We start from the raw sequence: 17642 nt of genomic DNA on the forward strand, positions 1-17642 counted from the left end.
TATATAAATCACATTGAATCAAATTTGTGTTTTTAAAAAGAACATTATAGCAGAACTTGCTATATATAGAAATTAAATTGAACGAAGTACTCACAATATCAATTTGTTTCTATCCTTTTATTTTTTGGTTTTCTTTTGTGCATTTCCAAATGGTTCATTATTGCTCTTTTTGGGGGCATAGTATCCCTACCTGCCAACCTAATTCTTTTCTAGATAGGAACTCTGCTGTTGAGGGTACAGTTCTAACACTTCATAGTTCTGTTTCAATGTGAGCTGAAGTGAGGCACTTGGAATTCATTGAAAATTGAAGACAAAGATGATTACTTTGCCCCGATATAGCAAGGATATGTGACAAGGATTTGGTGCCACTTCTCTTCCATAGAGGGGCAGGCTAAAGTTACTAACGAGACCTTCAGAAATCTGCCCAGTCCAATGGATGTAGATTCCCCAGACTACTGTTTTTAATGCCCTTAGATGACCAGGAAACTGCATTAGAGAAATTAGAATTAATCAAGTAGACCAATCAGGTTCAAGGCAGCTTTGTCTTCTTCTAGGTAAAACTCCTACAGGCTGTGGGGAGGAACAAAGAAGCTAAGCCAAAGAAATGCTAGAACCATCACATCTGCCTTGTAACAAATATTTATAGTCCACCAAAACACAGAAACCATTAGCTTTCTAAGAATGTATTTCTCATCCTGTTCTTTGTCTTTTGGTGTAAGAAATGGTAAACTTCAAAAGTAGTCAGTGACATATACTATCAGTTTTAATCATTCTCTTAGGTTATTTTAACTATTTTTAGCCAATGTACCTTGGTACATTGTTGAGAGTTGAGAGAGGGTTGAGAGGGAATTTATCATTTGGGTGTTTATCTGGGAGTATTGGCTATGTCAAAACAAAATGGATTGATAAAACAAATCAGGCACTATATGATTATAGGGAAGTCACTTAAATTCTCTTCTGAGCCTCAGTTTCCTTAACCTTTAAATGAGGAAAATAATACTATTATTGTCAAACTCACAGAATTATTGTGAGGGATATAAGGCATTTTGTAAATCTCCAACTATAACATTAATATCATGTATTTATTTTTTATTTCTATTATTTTTATTGAATTACTTCTTCAATATTTCTTACAGTCATCTCTTCCTCCATTTTACTGCTACCATTAGAGTGCAGATCCCTATTTACTCTCATTTCAGCAATTTTGAGGCAGCCTCGTATAGTGCACAGACTTTGGAATCAGGAAGACCTGGGTTCTAGCTCTGCCTCTGACATCTACTGACTATGTGAATCCAGACAATTCGCTTAACTTTCCAGTGTTATGCATAACACTCTTAGATTATAAATTACAAAGAAAGTGTTGAGCTGTAGTGGTGGGGAATTTTTACAGGAAGCCCTCCAGTCCAATGAATTCATAATTCTGGTCCCCATTTCTTGGATTATTAAATTAGTCCTTCTAAATGATCATAGGATCAGAGATATTAGAATTGAAAAGACTAAAAACCACTGTGTCCAAATTTTTCATTTTGCAAATGAGAAAACAGGATTAGAGAGAAAAATGGTTTATCAAGGACCACATAGTAATAGCTATGCGAGGCAGATTTCAAACACAGGTCTATCCACTCTATACTATGTTGTTTTCCTGACAACTAGAGGTTTCTCTGCTTCTAATTTCTCCTCATTTCTGTGCTAGATACTGTCAGGTTAATTTTCCAAATATATAGTTCTTAGCCCATCGTTCTCTTGATAAAAAAAATCTTAAATGACCCATTCACATATTTCCTATTAAATGAAATCAAACTTCTTGGTTAGGATTCAAGACTCTCCTCTATCTGGATATTTCAACCTAAATTTCTTCTATTTCTTTTTTAAGAACTCTTTTTTATAGTTTAGTCATTTTAGTCATGTCTTCCTCTTCATGAACCCATTTAGAATTTTCTTGGCAAAGATACTAGAGTGGCTCATGATTTTCTTCTCCAGATCATTTTATAGATGAGGAAAATGAAAAAAAAAAAACCAGGACTTTGCCTAGGGTCATACAAGTAGCAAGTGTCTAAAGGCCAGATTTGAACTCAGGAATATAAACTTTCCTGATTCTAGGCCTGGTATTCTATCCAGTGTGCCACCTAACTGCCCTACTTTGTGAACTCTAGAGCCTAGCTAAATTGGGATATAAACTATTCTCTAAACACATAATAAGTTTCCTGGCCTCATGGTCATTGTCCATATTGCCTATAAACTGCCAGGCTAAAGAATTCACAGCAATAAGGACAGGAAGGAATCTTAGAGGTCAACAAAGCCAAATCCTTTTGCACAAAGGAAACTGAAACTCAAGGAGTTAAATGATTTGCCAAAGGTGGTACAAGCCATATTATAAATGTCAATGTCTGGATTTAAATCCAAGTTTTCTAACTTTATAGCCAATATTTTATCCAATGTGGTGTGCTGCTATTATTTGTTAAATGAGAGAATTCTACAAAAGTTTTTGAATGGTAGAATGATATAAATAGTCTAATGGGACATAGAAGATTGCTTTGGCAGCAATATGAAAATAGATGGTAAAGGGGTAATCCTAGGATCAAAGAGACAAATTAGGAACCTGTTACAATAGTTCAGGAGCCTGAACTAGAACTGGGAAGGGGGGAGAGAGAGAGAGAGAGAGAGAGAGAGAGAGAGAGAGAGAGAGAGAGAGAGAGAGAGAGAGAGAGAGAGAGAGAGAGACAGAGAGACAGAGAGAGAGAGAGAGACAGAGAGAGAGAGACAGAGACAGAGAGAGAGACAGAGAGAGACAGAGAGAGAGAGAGAGAGAGAGAGAGAGAGAGAGAGAGAGAGATTTCAGAATTAGAACTGACAGAATTAATAGCATTAGATTGGGAGTATAAAATAAAGAGAAAGTTCAGTATTCCTCTCAGGTTTAAAGCTTGATAACTGAGAAGATATTACTATCATCAACCAAAATAGAGAAGTTAGGATGTGTGGAAGATTTAGGATGAAAGATGATGAGTTCAGTTTTGGACATGTTCACTTTGAAGTGGCGATGAGGAAGACAGATGCAGCTGTCTAATGGGTGCTTGCAAATCCTGGAATGGAGTTTAGAAAGATGATGAAGCTAAAGATATAGACTGGGAATCATCTGCAGAGAGGTTATGATTAAAGCTATGAGAATGATTGCATTTAGCTCTACTATTAAAGATTAATGGCTTAAGGGATCATTTAATAACTTGAATATAGTAATGATAATTTGGAGAAAAGTTCTTTAGTGAAATAATTTGTTATAGAATAGAAACTTTAGGATTTATGAAGGAGCTGGTTTTAACAGGTATTTTATGGATTTTTTCCTTCAATTGAAATATAGTAATCAAAATTTCATGACTAGACTTGAAATGATGGTTTAATGGATGAGTAGAGTTTGTCATTTATGAAATATAATACTGATTACAAAATATTGCTAACTAGGCAGGGCTATAAATATAGAAAATGTGAGCACTTCCTGTTCATTTTTGCTAATATATGTTTTAGGTATAGGTGGTTTCATGGTAGGAAAAGTTACAGTAGTTATAGTAATTCTCTAAGGAAGCTAGACACAAAATCTAAAAGTGAGGATGACAAGAGGCAGAGTATGAAAAGAAGGCTGAATTTTTCAGCTTTCTTCAGAGGCTGTGTGACATTTGTCTTTTTTTTCATGGTCAAATAATTGTTTTCTGGATTCAAAATTCATATTCTTCACCCTCCTAAGAAGAAAGAACTTAAAAGAAGTCAAAAGATGGCATCTCTATGGAGAATACAGCATCCCATATACACAAAACAGACATATATACACACACAATAAGTCTTTCAAGCCATTTTTTAAAGGAAAAAAAACTTTAAGAGGCAGAATAGATCTTTTCTGACTTGTGTAAAGAGTTAATACAGTAATAGGATCAGAAGCGAAAGGATGGAACACAAGTAATAGAATGACAAAAGCTAAAAAAATAGATATGAGGAGAGAGATGTAGTATTTTCTTGAGCATGAGGCAAAGTATTTAATACAAAATATGACTATATGGGTCCATAAAATCGTTCAGTGAGAGAAATCTAGTAATGATAAGAGCAAGAAGACATACATAGAGGTAGCTGGTAACTCCCTGATGATAGTTACTAAATTAGCTATCTGGCAGCCTGATAACAATGTAGGAATGGTCTTTCCAGTGCATATATGCTGGATCCAAAAGAGCAGAATGGTGACTAATTTCTTCTTCTAGTTATTTGAACATGTGTGAAAGATACTATTAGGATCTAAATAGCTTTGATAAGTTTGAAGGCGTGGACAAGAACATAAGACATTAAAAGTACATGATAGTTTCATCCCTGCTGTAAAACAAAAGCCAAGATAATATAAAAGCAGATCTGGGAGGTGAATAATTGGTTGAGAAAACATGAAAAACAGATTTGGATTGCAGTATCAAAAATAGGAATGATAGGCTCTCAGCCACAGATTAAGTCAACCTAACAGGACTTAAAATGTATTCTTCTGGATCTTCCAAATATCAAAAGGCTTTAAACTGAAATGCAAGGGGGAGGGAGAAAACTGTATATGTGTGTGTTCCAAATTAGATGAAGAATAGCTATAATAAAGGAAGAAAAATATCAGCAGAGAAAGCACTCTGAAATTCATGAGACAAAGTGCCAGCAACAAAGCCCATGATCTTTTAAATCTATGCACAAAAATGAGAAATAAGCAAGATTAACTAGAGATCTTAACATTTGATAGTTTGTAGATGTCATTCAGAATTTTTAGGATGAAATGCCTGACAGGAATAGAACTCTGAAAAAAGATGCCTTGTTCATTTTTTTCATGTTTTAGTGTGGTTAATGTCTTTTCTTTTTTTACATCACATTGTTTTATGAAAGTATCCTTATCCCTGACCCCACATGCATCCAGTGAGACTTCTCTTATAGCAGATTAATAAAGAATAAATAATAAAGTGATTCAAAACTGTCAACTACATTTGAGAACATTTAATAGTTTCTGATTCTTCTCTATTTTGTTCAGTTGATTTACAATTCTAATTTTTAATTCATAAGATAATTTTGATAATTATTATATATACAGAAATATTATTACCCCTTAATTCAACTTTTTCAGTATTTTCCTTAAGATTCTAGATTGTATGTTGTTCCTCCTAACAAATTTCATTATGGTTTTGCCAAATTCTATAGTAACCTATTGGCAATTTGTTAATATGACACAATTTGTAAATCAACTTAGGTAATATTGCCATCTTTCTTATTTTGGTAGGGTCCAATTATAAGAAGTGAATGTTACTCAATTATTTGTCTACCTTTAATTCTATACAGAAGATGATATAACTCTGTGTGTGAGTCTTGTGTGACTTTCATAGATTCACTTCCAAATATTTGGTGAATTTTTAGATATTTTGTTTGACATTTCTTTTTATATCATTTGCTGTTGGTTTTGTTTTCTTTACTGTCTTAAAGAATTACAAGTATTCTTTTTTTTTTGTTTTATGTTTTTGTTTTTGTTTTTACTTTTTATCTGTTGTTTTCTAAGTAATCCAGATTCAATCATGCTCTCTTGAATGATTGTTGTATCCCATCTTTGACAGCTAAATTTTTAACTGAATTTTCTTTTCATATTGCATCACTAAGAGTCTTAGAACTATATCAGGCATGGAGAACTTCTTTGTTTTACTCCTTCATTTATTTGAAAACTTTCTATTTTTTCATATAAAAATAATGATAATTTTGGATTTTAGATTCATGCCTTTTATCATATTAAAACAATCCTTTTATGTCCATGATTTTTAGTCTAAATTATTTGTATTTTGTCAAAGAATGTTTCTATAATTATTTACATAATAATGTGACTGATTTTTTTATTAATAAAAATAATTCTGCTGTTTTCCTAATAATGAATTATCCCTAAATATTTTATATAAATCTAACCTATTTAAAATGAATAATTTATGTACATATTATTTTAATCTTGTTGATAGTGTGCAATTACAATTTTTATCAATATTCATTTAAGATAGTTGTCTATGGAGCCATCTATTTTATTTATTTTTCCAGTTAAGGAACTAGGACAATATTTGTTTCATAAAAGGATTTTGGTTGAGTGTTTTCCTTCTAATGGTTTGAGAATAATTTATGTGATACAGATACTAGTTGTTGGACCTTTAATAGAATTCATCTATAATTTTTTTTTGTACTAGGCTTTTTCTTCCCTTTGTGGTTCCTTTATGACACAGACTCACCATTGCATTTTAGAATCTGCAAAGCTTAAGATTCCATTGTTCCTTTTAGGTGTCATTTTATTATTACTTCATATATAGCTTGTGTACAAGAAAACACTTTTGATAGCGGGATTGAACTAAAAACTAAATTTACGTGAGATTAAGGAATAATTTTACACAAAAAGTAGTGATAACTGAGTCATCATGTATTCACAAAGAATGAATTATGGCAAACTAAATTTATTTCATTTAAAAAAAAATATTTGCGACACGCAGAGGCAGCAAGAAATAAGAGGCCGCACGCATGGTGCGAGGGCCCTCGAGCCCTCCCCCACCCTCCACCCCTTCACCCTCACCCCCAACATTGCTGGGCTGTGACCCACCCCCCCCCAGCCCCTGGCCCCTCCGCCCATCATTCAGTCCATCAGCTTCTTCGCCCACCATGGCTGACAAGGAAGCAGCTTTGATGATGCTGTAGAAGAACGAGTGATCGAGGAGTATAAAATATGGGAAAAAAATACTCCTTTTCTCTATGACTTAGAGATGACCCATGCCTTAGAATGGTCCAGCCTGACTGCACAGTGGCTTCCAGATGTAACAAGACCCGAAGGGAAAGATTTCAGCATTCATTGACTTGTCCTGGGTACACACACATCTGATGAACAGAATCATCTTGTGATAGCCAGTGTGCAGCTCCTCAATGATGATGCTCAATTTGATGCCTCTCACTATGACAGTGAAAAAGGGGAATTTGGAGGCTTTGGCTCAGTTAGCAGGAAAATTGAAATTAAATCAAGATTAACCATGAAGGAGAAGTGAACACGGCCATTATATGCCCCAGAATCCTTGCATCTTTGCAACAAAGACTCCATCCAGTGATGTCCTTGTTTTTGACTACACCAAGCACCCTTCAAAGCCAGACCCTTCTGGGGAGTGTAATCCAGACTTGGGCCTCCGTGAACATCAAAAGGAGGGCTATGGGTTGTCGCGGAACCCAAATCTCAGTGGACACTTGCTTAGTGCATCAGATTATCATACCATCTGCTTGTGGGACATCAGTGCTTTTCCAAAGGAAGGCAAAGTAGTGGATGCAAAGACCATATTCACAGGACACACAGCAGTAGTCCAAGATGTTTATTGGCACCTCCTCCATGAATCTCTCTTTGGATCAGTTGCTGATCATCAGAAGCTTATGATCTGGGATACATGGTCAAATAATACTTCTAAACCAAGCCACTCAGTGGATGCCCACACTGCCGAAGTAAATTGTCTTTCTTTTAATCCTTAGAGTGAGTTCATTCTTGCCACAGGATCAGCTGATAAGACAGTTGCATTGTGGGATTTTAGAAATTTGAAATTGAAGTTGCATTCCTTTGTCACATAAGGATGAAATATTCCAGGTTCAGTGGTCTCCTCACAATGAAACTATCTTGGCTTCCAGCGGCATTGACCAAAGGCTGAACGTCTGGGACTTGAGTAAAATTGGAGAGGAGCAGTCCCCAGAAGATGCAGAAGGTGGCCCACCGGAATTGTTGTTTATTCATCGTGGTCACACTGCCAAAATATCTGATTTCTCCTGGAACCCAAATGAACCATGGGTTATTTGTTCTGTATCAGAAGACAATATCATGCAAGTCTGGCAGATGGCTGAGAACATATACAATGATGAAGACCCTGAAGGAAGTGTGGATCCAGAGGGACAGGGGTCCTAGACTTGTATGCACTGGTGCTGATTTTTAGACTCCCCTTTCTTCCCAACCTGAGATTGACAACAATGGTTTTGAGACAGACATTTTTTTTTGTCCAGACATCGTTCTATAGGCACCAGTTAACCCAGACAGTGAGTGATCTCACTCTTAACTGAGGTGGAGGGGGGGCTTGACTCAGCAGAGCCACACACCCATATTTAATTTTTTTCCCCAAGAACTTTTTATGAGCAAATGCAGCTCAAAAATCTGATTTTAGCTACAGAAAATGGACCATGAGTGTTTTTTTCTTCCTAAGCTATAACTGCAAGTTTTTTTAACTAAAGTTAGGATGGGATAGGATTTCTATCCAAGGGAGGAGTCTGAGCCACTGAGGAATAAGCATTGTAAGATGTCTGAACTGTTTCCTTGTTTTTGGAGAAATTCAGAGACTAAAATTGGCATGGCTGACCTTTTAGGCTACCCTTGATGGTTTCCTCTGTACCTGGTCAAAATTTCTTAGTGAAATTTTTTTTTGTTATATTTTTTCCCCAGTGACTGTTTAGTGTCTCCTTCCATTTCTCATCTGATGGGAGGGGGGGCGGGCAAGCAGCCATGTGAAATGTTTTGTAACTGTACCTACAAAATATCTTTGTTCACCTTCTCATATAGTTTTACTCTCTAGTGTATTTCTTGAGCTATGTTTTCATATTATTTCTTTGCTTTCAGTGAATTTTTGTTTTAAACTTGGGACCACCAGGTTACAAAGAAGGTATATGTTCTTACCTGACAGATGTACCCCTGGTAGCATGCACAATAATCTGAAAACAGAGCAACTGGTAGCTGACGTACTTTAAAATTAATTCTGAATGGCATTCTTTCTTTTTTTCCTTTCTTTAAAAATTTTTTTGAACAAACCCCACACTAACAGAATTAGTCCATGACTACCCGTTTTCTACAACATCTTTTGGGGTAACTTGTCCAACCAGCAGCCTGTTACTGTCCATGACTAACTGTAAGTGATTATGATGGAATAAATTGTTTTTCTACCTAAAAAATTATTTGCTACATAAATTTAATGGCATCATTATTCTATTTGGTGTCAGCAATGCATTTGATAAAATCTGTTGTGATATGATATCCTTTTGAATAAGATTAAGAAATAATAGGCCAGAAGGTGATATAGTTTAATGGGTATTTAGTTAAATGAATAGCTAAATATACACAGATATTAATAGACATATAAACTTCAAAGGATGTCTTTGTAGCTTGCTAAAAATTTTATCAGTCAGTGACTTGACTCCATCTTAGCCAATATTTAAATTAATTTTACTAATTTAAAGAAATTCATAGAGTACAATGAAAAAAATTTTTAATGATATGAAATTGGGAGAGATCACTAATTTTTTTATAGAATTGATGCTCAGGTGATAGATCAGAATTCTGAACCAAGATGAGTAACATTAAATTACAATAGATATTAATATAAGGCAATATGGAATAAATATAAACTATCATCCTTACGTTAAAAATGAAATATACAAGGATAAGATGAGGCAATGATATGAATCGAGTGCTAAAAAGACAATTCAACTTAAGGCTTCATTAGTAGAAATATAGAGTCCACCCAAATTAAGAGAGGCAATGATGACCATGTATAATGTTCTGCTAATGCCATATATGATATACTATGGTTAGTTCTACGTAGTTTATTTTAAAGAGGACAAAACAAACTGGAGTGTGTCCAAAAGAAAGTACCACACTGATGAAAAATCTGTCCGACATATTGTTGTTCATCCTTCTTTTTCCAAGAGGCTCCAAAGCATCACAGAATTATATCTTGACTTAGCACTTAAACTGGCTTTAAGGGAGGAAATGTTGCAAAAGTCATCAGCCTCACATTCTCTTTGAGTCATAAAAGTCTAGTGGCATACAAAATCCAGGATGACAGGTGATGGCTGAGTATGCAGTGGATGATCTTGGCATTTTTGAAATCTGAACAAGCCCTAAGTACTCCACAGTGCTGACTTCAACAGCTTTCATGGCCATTAGAACAAATAGTTTTCATCTGTTCATTCTGCTAGGAGGAAGTATTTATATGCTCATGGTACACATCCCTCTAACTCATTGATGGGTTTGAGGCTTGTTAGTTACTCTCAACCAGGTTAAATCCTTGGTTTAACCAAGATAGTTTTACTGAGGTATGTCCTTTGTTCATGCTACAGCTTCCTGGAGTCACAGGTGAGAATTAGGTGAAGATCAACCCTAAAGGAAGATGAGAAGCTCTGAAAATGACTTACAGGCCCTTACACCACAGGTGCTTCTTTTCCCTGAACACTTCATATACCCCATAGTATTATTATATAATAAATTATTAAAAGAACTTGTTGCTTAGTTTGGCGAAAGGAAACATCAAAAAAATGGAAGAGATGTGATTTCAGTCTTCACATATTTTAATGGCTATGATGGAAGGAGAATTGTACTTAATTCAAGAAGTAAGATATAGGATGAGTCAGTTGACATCAAAAAGAGGAAGATTTTTGCCCCAATTTTAACCTGGATTTTTATGAGTTGCCCTCAGCCCCCTACTCTTGGAGGTGGTAAATTATCAATCAATGCAAATGTCTATAACAAGAGGCTGGATGCCTTTATAGGATTTTATATTAGAAGGGAAGTGATTAATCATCTAGTTCAATCCCTAATTTTACAGGGGAGAGAATTTAAAACTAGAGCTGTTATGAAGGAATTAGCAGAACCACAAAAAAGCCATGTTCTTTACTTTTGGTACAGTTGCCTTTCCAGAACATTATGCTTCTTCTCAGGGATGTTATACAGAAGATTACTTACTCCAATGGAGGATATTGGATAGACTAACTTACTTTTGAGGGTCCTTCAATCCATAAGAGTTTGTAATTCTTTGAGTGGAATGTGAGAAAGCAGAGGAAGTGAGTACAGGTTAAACTCCATATAATCAGAATATTTGACTAAGCAGGACATTCTATTTTCCAGCTATGTCAAATTACAAAAAGCTAGCACATTGTCTTCTTCATTGCAATATCTAATAAATATTTGTTGTAATGAAAGCAAGAAACTTTCACACAATCTAGGAATAATTATAAAACCTCTCCTTAGCCATCTAATTTTAATTCATTCTTCAAAAAAATTCCTTGTTGTTTTAACATATTTTGTGGACTTTATTACTAAAACTTTTATGTTTTATATTTTATGGAAGCAATTTTCCAGTGAGTGAAAAATACTTAAATTCTTTCTTTACCATGCAACTGTGTAAACTCAAAAGTGGATGTTTATCTACTTATCTTACTCAAATGTATGTTAGTAAGATACCTTTGTACTAAAGAGAAAAATACCTCCATAAAATACATTACTTTTTTGGTTTATTTTCATTCATTTCATTTAGCACCTGGAAGATTAATGTAGGAATATCTAGGAATTAATCTTATGCTTTTGAGAAATACAGAAAAATGATATCTGGCAGAAACCTACCACATTTTGTTTCCATAGCTTTGTTGATTCTCTCTCTCTCTCTCTCTCTCTCTCTCTCTCTCTCTCTCTCTCTCTCTCTCTCTCTCTCTCTCTCTCTCTCTCTCTCTCTCTCTCTCTCTCTCTCTCTCTCTGTCTCTCTCTGTCTCTCTCTCTCTCTGTCTCTCTCTCTCTCTCTCTCTCTCTCTCTGTCTGTCTCTCCCCTCAGGGAGGATTAGTACCACGGATATGAAGGCTTGTTATGCCCTTTTCACAGCTTCTTATTTGCTTTTGCCATCCACCTTCTCTCAATTCTCACTTGTGACCCCAGGAAATCTTACTTTGAACATCCTGATAAAGCCATCTTGACAGAGGAGCAATACCAGGTTGAGGGTGACTACCAGGACTCAGACTCATTGGTGAGTTAGGGAGATGTCTACCCAGAGTATGTGAAGTCCATGGTATCACGTAGAATCAAACATAACTGAATGGTTGATCAATAACAATATTTTTTAGATTTAAAATATGAAGAGTGCATTTCTTACTGTGATTAGTTCTGATTTCATGTGTCCTTGACATGAGAATATTAATATTCAGCAATATACTAGCCAAAGACTTTTAGGAGACCATTTGTAACTTAACTCTGATTGATTACTTAAGCTATGTTGTTATAGATACATACCACTCAAATAAACTAGACAGACATTTGTTAAATACTTACTATGTATACAGGTGATAGGTAACATGACATAAAAGACAGAGAAGAAATCTTAGATTCATGTCTGACTTCTGAGATGATTTGGTTGTATTATTTATGTTATTGTTGTGTTATGTTGTGTTATTGTTGTATAAACCTCATCAGGTCATATAACTTTCATGTGTTTCCAAGGAAACTCTTTAAAACTATAAATTACTGAAAAGTTTTATCACTGGGAATTCCCTCATCCCCATTGAATTACAGGTATGAAATAAAAAAAGATAAACAAAAGAACAACAAACCCTGAACACAAAATGCCTTACTGTTTGAGGAGATAAAGGCAAAATGCAAACTATTTTTATTCTCACTGTCAGTATTAACTTGGTGCTTTTGTTTTCAGGGGCTAGCCTCCCCCACATAGCAAGACCCACTTACCATGATGCCCTCTGTTGCAAGGGCTGTCCCTGCATACATAGCATAGGGAGTGGTTCTTTGGCTTGAATAATGGCAAAATAGGCACCTTTAGCCTCTTTTCTCTTCACCATTCTCCCAGAAAGACTAATTCTTGCTAGGAAGAGAAGCAGGAAGTTAGGCAATTACTAGTTGCTCTCCTCAGAAAGAAGGGGCATTGAGCTAGAATTATATCTGTTTTTTTTTCCTTTAAATATCGTTGAAACACTAGCTCAAGCTTTATTCCAAGGCTTAGCCCTTTCTCACCCAATACAAATTCAGCAATAAATACTCATAACATTTATCCAAGAAAAACATTTAGCTAAATCAGTAGCAGAACAGAAATCAGAGAAGACATACATAGAACATATACTAGACAATACAGAATGTTGGGAGTGAGGTAGCTCAGTTCAACCCAGAGAGAGAGTTCAGTTCCCTGAAATCTGTAGTGTGGATAGGGATACGGAGGATAGGGAACCAAAGGATACAGCCAGGTCGAAGGATACAGCCAGGTCATATGTCCTGCTAGAGTTTTTTCCCTTAATAACTTGAAGTGAGGTTGGCCTCTTCTCTCTCTCCTCTTAAAGCTCGAAATCAGAAATGTCCAAAGTGACTGCAGTGCCCAAAGTAACTTAAAGAAAACTTGATGAAGATTATTGAGCTTCAGGAAATTTCAAAGAAAACTCAAGAGTTCTCCTCTTTACTGCTTTCACTATCTCTATCTTTCTCCTCCCACAGGATGTACCAACAAGAGGTAAAGTCTCATACCAATAGGCTTTGTGACTGGAGTTACACTTTAAAGTTTGCAATGTGTTTTACACGTACTATCTCATTTCAGACATTTTACAGATAGAGAAAATGATACTGAGATGGTTTAAGAGACTTGCTTATGGTCACAGTGGTAATAAGTGACTTGGGACAGGTTTCAAACCCAGGTTTCCCTGACTCCATATCCAGCACATTCTGCCAATAGTGTATTAGTGTCCCCATTTTTCCACATCTCCAACCTTTGTCATTTTAGCCATCTGAGATGATATGTCAGAATTGTTTTGGTTTGAATTCCTCTAATCAATAATGATTTAGAGCATTTTCTCATATAAATAAACATGGCTTTGATTTCTCTATCTAAAAATTGTCTATTCATATCTTTTGCCCCCTTATCAATTGAAGGATGTTGGGCCAAACTAGTTACAGAACTCTTCTGCTCAGGATATTTGGTGTAACCTATTACCTTTAACCTACTTAAGTGGTTTACACACTAGGAGTGATAAAACTTTTTGCTCCTAGCTTGTCCTATTGCCATAGAGGCAGACTGTGACTAATCAGTTTGATAAAAATTACAATTGAAATGAATCTTTGATTGATTTACTACCATGGATGAAGACAAGTGATTCTCAACTCTTTTTGAAATTGCAACAGTTTGTTATTGTCTGATTCCATAATATCCTTCAATTTTACTCCTCCCTCACCAAGGATCCCTAAACAGATTTCCAAAGTATCTTTCGAAACTCTTTTAAAAGTAAGTTGGTTTTCTTTTTAAAAATGTAGGTTTTAATCATATTTTTTGTTCCTGGATAATTCTTTATCATCCCTTGAAACCAATATCATAACAGAAATGGTGCAGTTTAGCAAAATTACTCAACACATCAACACCCAACACACTAATAGTATATTTAATGTCTCATACTTATATCAGCTCTCTTCTATAAAGAGGAGAATATATATTTTCTCAACTTTTCTCTAGGGCTAAGATTTGTCATAATTACATAGGATTTCATTTCTTTTTATTTTTCTTCTATTTTTTTTTAGTTTTAGAAAATAACATATTTGTTCATTTGGTAGAGGATAAAAGCTGGAAGTAGAGATCTCCTTGAGTTTCCAAAAATATACAATGCTTCATGAATTTGCATTTCTTCTTTGAGCAGAAGCCATGTTAATCTTCTCTGATTCATTCCAATTTTAGTATATGAGCTGCAAAAAGTGAGCAGCATTCAATTGTCTCATTTTTTTGGATGAGAATGTTGTCATGAGTGTATAGATTGTTTTCTTGGTTCTGTTTATTTCATTCTGCATCAGTTTACAAAAGTCTTACTAAATTTCTTTGAATTCATCATGATCATTGTTTCTTGCAGTACAGTAATTTTTTATTTTATGAGTATACTATAATTAGTCTACTCATTCATTAATCTGGCTGTTATTTTGTGACACTCATTGAAATAATTGGAAATGCTCAGTGGTGTTGCAAAATAGTAATGGGAATTCTTAGTGAAGATACAAGCTTAATAAATAAATGATGATGTGTGAAGATTTCAGTTTGTTCCATCATAGAATCTTCTTTCTCTGGAGCAGTATTTTTCTTTAGCACATTTAATTGTCTAATTTTTTTCCTAGTGAAGATGGTAGTATTATGCAAATTAATGATTAAGCAGGGCACCAGAAGTTTGTAGATCATTCATTTACTTATTTCTTAAGCGCCTACTATACAGGATGGATCATTTTAGATGCTAGTCAAAGATTAATAAGGTGTGGTCCTTGCCCTCAAGTAGTTTGAAATCTATTTTTAATATTAATTCATGTGCACAAATTGCATTTACTAAATAATTACAAATATACAAGAGAAACACAAAGTCCCAGGAATTTAAATTGGGTACTAATTCTTCTCAATCTATGTTCTGAAAATATCTGTGAAGTCTATAGAAGAAAGAACTTAAGAAATTAGAATGGTAACTTTGCCTCTTAAACCAAATGCCAATTCCCAGTCATCTTTCTGAATCACTGTTCCCAGTCAGTAACTTGGCTGCAAAAGCTGAAAATGTCCTTTTTTAAAAATTCCAGTTGTGGCCATTCTCTTGTTCTCAATGTGCTCTATCTTTATCAGGCAGTAGAAAGATCTGTCCAAAACTTAGTGGAGTAAAACTAAAGCACAGCCATGCCTTGTCAACACTATTTATGGTCTGACTGTAAAGATGGACCAAAGAAAAAACCTAGAGGATTTGACAGTCTGTGCACGCAAAAGGCTCTCATGTTGAAATGGTACATCTCACTTGTCAAACAGAAAACGGAGACAAGGAAATCCATATCTGTGATTATCTGCTTCAGTACACTGTCCATTTCTCCAGACCCCACATTAATCATTTATCTTGACTGGTTTCACATAGAAGTTCATCTCAAGAATAAACAATAACCTTTTTATTTCATTTCTCTCTTGTGCCTCTTTTACAAAATCCTTATTAAATTCCTCAAGTTACATATATTTCAAGCAAGAGCAGGACTTCTGAAAGAAACGTGTTTTTTAAAAGTTTATAACCATATCTTTTAGGACCCATTTCTTGATTGAGGCAAAATGGTAATTGATGGTTTCCTAATATCCAAATGTTTCTGTAAACCATAATTGGCTCAATATATTATGCTAAGAGATCTATTTCAATTATGCCTATTCATAGCTTTTAACTTCCTTTCTGTGGAAAATATTTCTATAACCAAGAATAAATTATTTAGTCTCCTTGAGCCTCAGTTTACTTATTAAGGGAAATAGTCAAATGGCCTTGGATAGCTCTTAAAGATGCAAGATGCTGAGTCTTTGTCCCAGCTCCAACATTTTTTTTCCTGTGAATTCCAAGTTCCAATTGTATATACCAAAAATATAACTCTTCAATCCTTGAGAAAAAAACAAACAAACAAACAATAACTGAGAATTAGTTTCTGGTATGAAGAATCTGAATTTGATTGGAGGTGCTGATTCTTCCTGGAGTATTTGTTAACTCCATAATTGCCTAAGAGAAAGTGCTTCTATATTTGCATAAGAAACAGTAACTATATCACTATTCTGAGCTGAGGAAGAAGAACAACTGGGCAAGGATGTTTAGTTCAAGAAGACTATTCATAAATATGAGGAACTTCATCTATTCAATAAGCATTTTTATATTACTACTGTGGGCAAGTCACTTGTACTTAAAACTAAGGATTCACAGACCATGTTTCTGGTGTGTATATATACATACATCCCTACATGCGGGCATAGAGTTTCCTTAAAAGACTTAGTATAGTTTTATGCTTTTTAAAATTTGTTTTGATTTATGATTGTTGCATCATTATCAAAATTATTTGAATTATTTGAATCTTTAATTATTTAAATTTATTGTACACTTTTTAAATATTGCATTTTAATAATGAAAAGATGTGGCAAATATTTCTCTTTATTTTTCTTTTAAATTTATTATGCACTGTCTATTATGCAATTTATAATTTTTCCTTTTTTAATATTTCTTTTTTAGATATAACACATAACATAAAAGCAAGATATATCTTGTTATACATAGGTAAGAATTATAATAAATATGTTTATCCAAGAGAAGCAAATTCTCACACTGTGTATGCCCAAAAATCTATATCTCTTTTTTTCCTTCCCTCTCACCCTTAATGTAGGTTATACATATGTTATCACATAGTACATAATTCCCTGTTAATCATGTTGTGAAACAAAATACATATTGCTCACACAAGAGAAAAATTCATGGAAGAAATAATTGAATTTGTAATTTTATTCTTAACAAAACGGAACACTTATTAGTCATTGTCAGCTTGTTTCTGGATGACCCATCTAAGGACTGGTTTATTGTATGACAAGTCCTCTTTTTTAATTTTTAAACCTTTTAAAATTTTTTTTCATTTTGCTTAATTCAATTTTTTCCCTTTTTTAATTTTTCCATAGTTACATGATTCATGATTCCCCCACATTTTCTGCTCTTTCCTCTCTACTCCTGGAGGTGATAAGTAGTTCCACTGGGTTATACCTGTATCATTATTCAAAACCTATTTCCATGTTATTCATATTTAAAAATCAAAACCCTAATCATATCCCTATCAAACCACATGATCAATCACGTTTTTCTTCTGTATTTCTGTTCCCATAGTTCTTTCTCTGAATGTGGATAGTGTTCTTTCATATAAGTTCCTCTGGATTGTCCAGAGTCATCGTGTTGCTGCTAGTAGAAAAGTCTATTCCATTTGATTGTACCATAATGCATCAGTCTCTGTGTACAACGTTCTCCTGGTTCTGCTCCTCTCACTCTACATCAATTCCTGGAGGTCGTT

At 34.5% G+C, this 17642-nt stretch overlaps 1 long non-coding RNA gene, 1 other non-coding gene and 1 pseudogene across 2 annotated transcripts in view; 2 read left to right on the forward strand and 1 right to left on the reverse strand.

Moving 5' to 3' along the window:
- The window catches only part of LOC103095483 (uncharacterized), a 74364-nt gene that overhangs the window by 55794 nt on the left and 928 nt on the right, over positions 1 to 17642 (forward strand). Inside the window, exon 4 of the long non-coding RNA XR_008912288.1 lies at positions 16823 to 16867. This is a non-coding gene — a long non-coding RNA (uncharacterized LOC103095483). The remainder of the gene's footprint in view (positions 1 to 16822; positions 16868 to 17642) is intronic.
- LOC100013922 (histone-binding protein RBBP4-like) lies at positions 6679 to 8232 on the forward strand (annotated as a pseudogene).
- LOC130454866 (U6 spliceosomal RNA) lies at positions 14429 to 14536 on the reverse strand. Its single transcript, XR_008912653.1, has one exon. It is a non-coding gene; the product is annotated as a U6 spliceosomal RNA (small nuclear RNA).

The sequence above is a fragment of the Monodelphis domestica genome, chromosome 5, assembly GCF_027887165.1.
Source record: "Monodelphis domestica isolate mMonDom1 chromosome 5, mMonDom1.pri, whole genome shotgun sequence".
In the NCBI taxonomy this organism is placed as follows: Eukaryota; Metazoa; Chordata; class Mammalia; order Didelphimorphia; family Didelphidae; genus Monodelphis; species Monodelphis domestica.